A 9,584-nucleotide genomic window follows, 5' to 3' on the forward strand; every position below is an offset into this window, starting at 1 on the left:
GAGCAGTTTGACATAAAATGTGTTTTGTCTTCCACCACGTTTGACGTACATTGCTTGCATGTTTTTTTTCACAAACGGATAGCCTCTTGTACCGCCCTCTCTCAATTTCGAGAAGCTGTGCACTAATTCTAATTTTGCTGATTGCTGAGCGTAAATCAAAATTATCTAATTCTAAGTATTTTTCCATAGTATGTGCTGTTTTACAGGTCTTATAGAATATTAGCTTACCAGTATCTATACTCAAGTTATGACGAGAGGTTTGAATTAACATATCAGAGATTCTAGATCTTATCATTGTACATATAGATCTGATATCACTAAGTGAGTTACATGAATGAAAAGGGTAGGAGTGGCCAGTACCATCTAAAATTTCTTTCACTCGTTGTAACAAGGTTCTTCTACGACTATTATAATTAGAAACAGATTTATGTTGATACAAAAGGGCATCAGCTTGTAACAAATGGTTTATCGCCCATAGGCAAGTAAGACAATATTAGGCAGCCTGACCTCTAATCTGACCTCTAAACCTAGTCCAACCACTATCTATGCGGGCATCGAACATTAGACGCTCCCCGACACGCACATACGACGCGACGCGCCCCGACACGTTCAGAAGTTCTTGGACAGAAGAGCCGAGATCTGCCATCCCTCCGCACCTTGGTGAGTCCTCCTGTTTCTCCCCAGTCCTGCGCATGCGTCATAGATGGTGTCATTTCTGCATTTACGGATGAAAAAAGTTGTTGGAACAAAAGTTTGGTTTCAGCGACAAAACACTGGCCACTACGTCACTTCAAAATGGCGACGAGGAAACATCAGCCAAAAATACTGCCAGAACGGTTCCTTCTGTAATCTTACAGCCAATTTGTTTATAAATGTTCTTTGCATCTCATTAGTTATGATTCCCAAACATGTTCAAGGGAGATCTGAACGTGAAATATGCCTGAACCTTAGTTTCACTTTTGTCAGTCTCACATTCTGTCATAAGGTGACAGAACAAAAGTAACACAACGCTAGTGCGAAAAAGATTGATGTTTCATCAATGGAGTCGGGACAATACTTCATGATCATTCACTGTATTCTGCGTCTGCAGTCATGGGGACGTACGCGACCACATATATATAAAATATCTGAGGAAAACTGTAGCAGTTCGGACACCTGTAGCTGAGCTTGTAAGATTAACGTACCGTCCTTGGCGGATTTGTTGAAGTGTACGTAAATCAGGCGGGGCACCATTCCAGGTCATTCACCTGTTCAGGTCAGACTGTAAGGTTTAATTCTACATCCTGCCCGAAGCTAGGTACTCTTTCTTACTTTCTAACCTTTCTTACCTTTGGCTCACTTTGCGCACAAGGTTGGGGAAAACCGCATTTCTTTTAATTTCTTTTCAATCATTTCCACTGTACATGTACACTGTAAGTGGAGAATGTTTCCTCAGTGTCAGTGAAATGGGAAGTTAGTAGCCCCCGTTGCAGACGTCGAGTTTGCCGTGAAAAAGATTTTGCCCCGCCTTCTAAACAGCATCGTCAGTGGCAAAAACACGGGGTACTTGTGTATAAGAAGCTTAAGATAAAACAAACAAACATCCGTGCCATTCTGGGCTGTGGTTCATGTTAAGCCCCCCCCCCCCCATTATGTGCAACTTTAAACAAGCATAGATCACATGAATCTTTAGAGATACAGTGTAATACAAATTCTGTGCGTTTCTCGGAGTTGCTTATGTCAGCAACACATTCATGAAAGCCCGCCAGCCTGCTGTTCTCTAGTTTCATTCCTGCTATAAAAAAACCTCTACGTTTGTCAACAAGACGATTTTTTTCTAACATGGCGAAGCCAGGCACCACGAAAGGATGTTTTATGCACAATCCATGAAGATTTTGTGACGTTTATCTTTCTGTTTATAGTAGAAGTCTGAAGCGGCTTTTTGTGACTGTGTAAAGTCGGCATGTCCTTAACCTGCCTGACCCCTACCTCAGCAGAGAGTAGTCTGCCCAAGTTACCGCCCAGTTGCCCTTTCCAGTGGTGCGTCATGGCTTTGTGTTGTCATGATATGTATGCTACACTCACTAACCTTCCTGTAACCAGATTTATCTTATAATTCTGTTGTGAATAATGTGAGAAGTTTGACCGCCTCTCTCTCTCTGAAGTAAGAGGGGTTACTTTTACTTTTATTACAAACAATCGCCCCCTATACAATAATGTAGTCTTCCGGAACACCTCCATCTTTGCAAAGGGATTTTGTAAGATTCATTTTTGCTCAGACTGTGTACTGTGTACTCTGCTGTCCCTCCCCGCAAAGTTTGTGCTCCTCTTTCGATAAGCTGAGGGAACCGTTATAGAAATTTGTAACGCCAATGGTAGGCCAAGCCCCCATTACCGTGGAAACCAGCTTGTTAGCATGTTACTGCCGGCACCAAGCCTCAGACGGTGGGTGAGAAATGAGATTCCCTCTTCCACCATCTGTGGTGCCTTGTGTGAAGGGAGCAAAACCATTCTGACTGTCCCTCCTGTATGCCCCATGTTCCTGTCAAAGGTTCTGCAGCAGGCACATTTATGTAGTGGAACATTTTCTACACATTCCTTTCTCAGCATAGTCAACAATCAGAAAAACAACATAAACATCATTAATAAAACTGCGCATGCATAGTTGGCTTTTTATTAAACTTCTATAGCAATCCCTACATTTAAAAAAATGATTTCCAAGGGGACCCAAATCAATCAAAAGAAACTTAACAATAATCACGTAACATAAAACGTAAGTAATCACAGATAGGGGTAATGACTTAGCTAATGAACTCAACATTAGTTAAGTTAAACACTAACATCTCAAGATTATTAATCTCCTCACAACAATGATATAAATAGAACAGAGCAAAACATAAACAAACTTCGAAATCAAGGTCATTTGAAAACAAATTACTAGGCTATTGATCAGAGGAGCCAAAGGTCAGATTGTAAGGCTCGTTTGAATGGATTCAAATTCAATAAATTCTGATTTTGTCGTTAGTTTAACTTTAAGGGAACTGTAGTTAGAGACCGCTCTGAAGGCAAATGTTCGTTGGCCTGTTCGAGATGTGTACTTTGGTCTGTGTAACTGTTGAGCCTGTCTGGTGTTATAACTGTGTATTTGACTGTTACAGTTATAGCTGTTTACAGCCTTGGCCTGTGTGGCAGTCTATTGTTGCATGGGGGGGGGGGGGAGATGGCTGAAATATGCTGTATTTGCTCTCAAGCAAATGCCTACTTTTGTTGCGTTATCTGTATGGCCGTACGTAAAAACAATATACACCCTTCAGTGTATGATATGAATTAACCTCAAATGCTCTTATTTTCTTATAGACATCGTGGCCTTGACTTAAGAACTGCAGGTAATTGTGCCCTGTGTCATATTCAGTCTACAACGAGAGGCGAACCCAAGAATCGCTGTCCAGGTGCGTGGATTGAAGTCAGGTTCATCCTGTAATAGTGCAAAGAAGCCTTTTGGATAGGGTTATTCTGTCAATATTCCAGGTTTTTAAAAAAATACAAGAAGTCACCACAGATCTAGAGTCTGGTGTTGTTTTGACGAAACCAAATCAATCAGAAATCATCTTGTCAATCGTTATGTATGAACTTGATTATATACAATTAAAAGCCAATACATATTTCGTCTCCAAGTATTCCAATGAAATAACCCTTACGTGCAAAAGTGTAAAAGAGGAAAAGGTATTATTATCAATAGAAAATCAGCCGTAACATCAGCCATTTTCATTTTGCTTCAGTCACAAATAATACCTGATAGAGGATACAAATTTTCCTATTTTAGTTGAAAAGAGAAAGCCTTGAGAGATCAACATGATGGTGAAGACACTGCTGGTTCTGCTGCTGATCGCCCTGAAGGAGGCTGGGACAAGCAGTTGCGGTGGCGGTGGTGATTGCAGCTCAAGAGGTCTCACCAGTGTTCCACAAAACCTAACTGTGTCTTTTTATTTTGATTTGCATAACAATAGCATCACCACCTTACATCCGGATGATTTCTATGAGTATAGTAACAACATACTTTATTTAGACCTTAGATCCAACCAGATCTCAATAATCAATATTGGAACATTTGTGGACCAAATTGACCTGTTGGAAATATACCTTTCCGACAATCGGTTGTCTAGTCTTCAAGCTGGCATTTTTAATAGTAACCTGTTTAAGTTACACCTTGACGATAATCAGTTGTCTAGTCTTCAAGCCAACGTATTTGAGGGCCTCAACCTGAGGGAATTGTACCTTCACCAGAATCAGTTGACCAGCCTCCAGGCTGACATGTTTCCTGTTCTGGCCTCCATTTCTACTGTTGTCCTTCACGACAACCCCTGGCAGTGTGACTGTAACATGCTTCCCTTTAAACAAATGATGACAGGTTATTATGGCTTCGAAAGCCAGATCATATGTGCTGGACCTGCTAATCTTGCCGGGAAAAGCTTGCTAAACGATGTAACAACTGAAGATCTGATCTGACCTTGTAGTACCTATTGGAAGAATTGTGTCACCATACAGTTTTGGAAAAAAGCTAGTTGCAAGAGAGGGTGCAGTAATTGTCGCAGGAAATGCAGTAAATGCACAAAAAAGTTTCGGAAGGTGTGTCCAGATAAAAGTACGCGTTGGAGCACGTGTCTCACAGATCTCAGGAACAACTGCACCTAAAGACATAATTCTAAACAGCATAAAACAGCCTTTAAAACAAGTTTCATAAGCTCTAAAACTGGTGTCTCAATCGCTAAAACAGGTGCCTACCCAAAACTGTAGGTACATGTAGGTTTAGAGGTGCCTGCCCAAAACTGTAGGTACATGCGGGTTTAGAGGTGCCTACCCAAAACTGTAGGTACATGTAGGTTTAGAGGAGCCTGCCCAAAACTGTAGGTATATGTAGGTTTAGGTGTCTACCCAAAACTGTAGGTACGTGTAGGTTTAGAGGTGCCTACCCAAAACTGTAGGCACATGTAGCTTTAAAGAGGTACCTACCCAAAACTGTAGGTACACGTAGGTTTAGGGGTGCCTACCCAAAACTGTGGGTACATGTAGGTTTGGAGGTGGCTACCCAAAACTGTAGGTACATGTAGGTTTAGAGGTGTCTACCCAAAACTGTAGGTACATGTAGGTTTAGAGGTGTCTACCCAAAACTGTAGGTACGTGTAAGTTTAGTGATGCCTACCCAAAACTGTAGGCACATGTAGGTTTAGAGGTGCTCACCAAAACTGTAGTTTCATGCAGGTTTAGAGGTGCCTACCCAAAACTGTAGGTACATGTAGGTTTAGAGGTGTCTACCCAAAACTGTAGGTACATGTAGGTTTAGTGATGCCTACCCAAAACTGTAGGCACATGTAGGTTTAGAGGTGCTCACCAAAACTGTAGTTTTAAAAGCAGGTGTCAAAAGCTCCAAAACAGGTGTCACAAGCTCTAAACAGGTGTCACAAGCTCTAAAACAGGTGTGACTAGCTCTTTAAAAGGTGTGACTAGCTCTAAAACAGGTGTCACAAGCTCTGAAACAGGTGTCACAAGCTCTTAAACAGGTGTCACAATATCTAAAACAGGTGTCACAAGCTCTAAAATAGGTGTCACAAGCTCTTGAATGGGTATTACAAGCTCTAAACCAGTTGTCTATAGCTGTTTGGAGCTACCTGGCTCAAATCGAGGTACATATAAGTTTAGAACTGCCTGCCTAAGACTGTAGGTACATGAAGGTTTAGAACTGCTTGTCTAAAACTGGTAGGTTTACAGATGCCTACCAAAACTGTAGGTACATGATCGTTTAGAACAGCAGATCCAAGACTGTTGGTACGTGTAGTTTTAGAGACGCCTGCCCGAAACTGTAGTTTTAGAGACGCCTGCCCGAAACTGTAGGTTTAGAGGTGCTTACCCAAAACTGTAGGTTTAGAGGTGCTTACCCAAAACTGTAGGTACGCGTAGAATTAGAGGTACCTGCCCAAAACCGAGACATGAAGGTTAGAGCAACCTATCCAAAACTGTAGGTACATGAAGGTTAGAGGTACGTGCTCAAAACTGTAGGTACATGTAGGTTAAGAGGTACCTACCCATAACTATAGGTACCTGTAGGTTTAAAGGTATCTACCCAAAACTGCAGTTACACGTAGGTTTAGAGATGCCTACCCAAAACTGCAGTTACATGTAGGTTTAGAGATGCCTACCCAAAACTATAGGTACATGTAGGTTTAGAGGTGCCTACCCACAACCGCAGGTATATATAGGTTTAGAGGGGCCTCCCGAAAACTGTAGGTACATGTTAATTTAGGGGTACCTACCCAAAACTGTAGGAACATGTAGGTTTAGAGGTGCCTTTTCACAACCGCAGGTACATGTAATGTACATGTGATGTACATGTGATCAACCAATGATGCATGCGAACGATTGATTGTACATGTAGGTTTAGAGGAGCCTACCCCATAGCCTGAGTACCATCCTCCGTAGTGACCGCTGGCTCAATACTTTCGTTTGCTAACCTCTTGGTACTCAGGCTATACCTACCGTTTAGAGGAAGGAACCTGCCAAAAGCTGTAGCTTACAGAATATTTGACGAAAATAGTCCCACAGGACCAGACAACTAATTAAAACGAATCTGTAGTGGAAAAGCCTTCCTATGCACTAGGAGCTGCTGCTCTAGATGCATGTTATGGAGCTGGTCATGTACAGAGTATCATGTACTTGTACTAGATTTAGAAATGTAGGAAAGAACATTTTGGCCCATTGTTCCAAAAGATGAAAATGACGATAAATCATGATTCAAAATCCCACAAGGATGAAAATAAACAAATATGTTAGCTATACTGACAACAGAACTGGTCCACAAGTAATGATGTATATTAGTCCGACAAATATGAGAACATCCATTTGAAAACAGTAGTTTCCACAAGTCTATTGAATGTCAGTGAGACTGGCTACCTGTAATATGGTCGGGCATCAAAATATCTTTGTTACTTGCTCTCCAACCACGCTAGAATACCTACACGTATATATGTGAAACCACCAACTAGATCGTCATTATGTTTGCCCGATGGGCCGTTTAAATAATGGGAACTCTTATTTCATGTACATCATACTGAGATGGTTACAGGGTCTGAGAGAGAGAGAACTTAAAATCTGTTCAAATGTCTGAATATCGACGAAGAATGTAGACTGCAGGATACGAGAACCACTGATGTACTATCAATGTTTGATCAAAAGAATTTATTTCAAAGAAAACCACAGAAGACCATTAATAACCAACCATTGCCATAGCAATATTTACACTGACGAAAATCGGTATATTTACCATATAGGATTATCATGATCAATATACTATGTTATGGTAAAATTTAGAGACATTTGGTGCACTGCCGAATTTGTTTGGTTTGTTACTTGAATGTTACATTTAACGTGTATTAATTTTATCCTCTTGCAACTGTACTAATCACATTATTTTTAGGGTGAATAAGTGACAATTTTATTACTTTAAATTACGACGATTCAAGTTTAGATTACATTTCTGGGTTCAGGTTTAATCCGTTATTCTTTGTTATTTGAGTGATATAAGAACTAACATCATGTACATTAGTAATTGTTCAACTTTCACACAGAACAGAAGTTTAGCATATTGTTAATTTTACTGACGACTTTGTGATCAAAGGATATATCTTTTAAGATTTAGTATCATTATCATATAACTGCATTTCGACTTTGTTTTAAAAGAATTGTTAAATTCAGGAAATGGAATTTTATTTTCTTCAGATACTAATTTACTAATAGATACTAATTTCCCGAACATCTAAAAAACACATCATACTGGCAACCTCCCCATGGGGCAGTAACATTCTGATAAACCCCTGGGTACCCCCAAACATCCCTAACATTTCATACATACACAGCAACAATGTCCTGATAAACCCCTGGGTACCCCCAAACATTTCATACATACGCAGCAACAATATCCTGATAAACCCCTGGGTACCCCCAAACATTTCATACATACACAGCAACAATGTCCTGATAAACCCCTGGGTACCCCCAAATATCCCCAACATCTCATACATGCGCAGCAACAATATCCTGATAAACCCCTGGGTACCCCCCAACATTTCATACATACACAGCTGTATGTCCTGATAGACCCCTGAGCACCCTCAAATATCCCTAACATTTTGATGCTCATAAATGTTCAGATACAGACTAACACGTTTCTGTTTGTATCAATTCTTGCTAGAATTTACAAACTTCATCATGGTTATATAAGAAAGTTATGTACAATTTATACTACCTGTATATCCACATATTGTTGTTAAAAACATTTAAGGCAAATAAGGAGCTCGACTATTTGAAGCTATAGTACTATTTATCATAGGGACTGTCATTCTCGTATGACTGTTTAGCCACAGTCGACGCTGTAGGGCTGATATCAATTAGGATTTTACCATGGTCAATATTGACCGAAGGAGGCCATATATAGTACTATTTACAACTACAGTTTGCGGTGATAAAAGTTGAGTAAACGATAGAGGTGATGATACAAGTTGAATAAAGTTCCAAAGGGGAACTGAAAGTTTGTGCCTCCGTTGTTGTTCATGACGGATGTGTGTGGTGCAGGTGTGTCTGTTCTAGGTCATCCTACAGAAGGGCTAACACAATATCAACAGTTGCATGGCCTTAAAACAGTAGTCTCCAAGCAGACCCAACGGTGCCTTAGAGATAGTATCAAAGCTTCCAAAGGAGTATAGCCGGCCAAAGGGAGATAGCCGGCTAAGGGAGTCAAACGGGCACCTGTTGCCGGCCAGCTTTGATACTATTTCTAAGGCACCGTAGGATCTGCTTGGAGACTATTAAAACAGCAGTTAAGAGGAAAGTGTGTCGATTAAGCTTAGGCATCTGGGTAATAAGATATGCCAAATGGCAGTTGTTCTAGTAACTTTATATAATTCTGGAGACAGTCAGACGTTTCAGGCAGCATCCACTATCTGCTGACGAAAGTTACTGACCGTTTCCAAAATCATATTGCATTACTGGAGTTACCGCCACTTGGCGTATCTTAGTACCTGGATAAGTAATCTTCATAGAAGTATCCATGACTCAATGCTCAAGAAAGCAGTGTGGCCGACACTACAAACTCATGTAGAGTCGTCGATGAAGGTTAGACATCCAGGTAATAAGATGCCCAAAAAGGCAGTTACTCAAGCTGAATGAATAAATCATATCCAGTTGCTTGAGTCACTGCTTTTTGGCCAAATGTAGGGTCAATAACAACATCAGGACCAACTCCTGCTCCTTCCTCCCCATTGTCAGATAAATCTTTAATATTGTGGAAAACGGCTGAACAATATTAAATGAATTATCCACACAAACACAAGGAAGTAATCAATCTACGTTTTCAGTAATTGTTACTTCCCAGAAACGGAGCAAAAATGTGAAGTTCAACGTAAAGCTGAAAAAGTAATTAAGTGCTAGTGCATAGCTTATGTTTTTACCAACAGCTAACCAACTTGTGGTGCCTTGATGTTGCCGCCCCTCTGGTCTGGACACAAATACATGATGATACATCAGTCAAAGGTCATGACTTCAGACAGAAACAATTT

At 40.6% G+C, this 9,584-nt stretch overlaps 1 long non-coding RNA gene across 1 annotated transcript; it reads left to right on the forward strand.

Moving 5' to 3' along the window:
• Positions 1-528: 528 nt before the first annotated feature.
• LOC118425470 lies at positions 529-4,871 on the forward strand. The gene is made up of 3 exons (XR_004832299.1): positions 529-660; positions 3,337-3,428; positions 3,803-4,871. It is a non-coding gene; the product is annotated as an uncharacterized LOC118425470 (long non-coding RNA).
• The last annotated feature ends 4,713 nt before the right edge of the window (positions 4,872-9,584 follow it).

Source organism: Branchiostoma floridae, chromosome 11 (assembly GCF_000003815.2).
Source record: "Branchiostoma floridae strain S238N-H82 chromosome 11, Bfl_VNyyK, whole genome shotgun sequence".
Taxonomy (NCBI): domain Eukaryota; kingdom Metazoa; phylum Chordata; class Leptocardii; order Amphioxiformes; family Branchiostomatidae; genus Branchiostoma; species Branchiostoma floridae.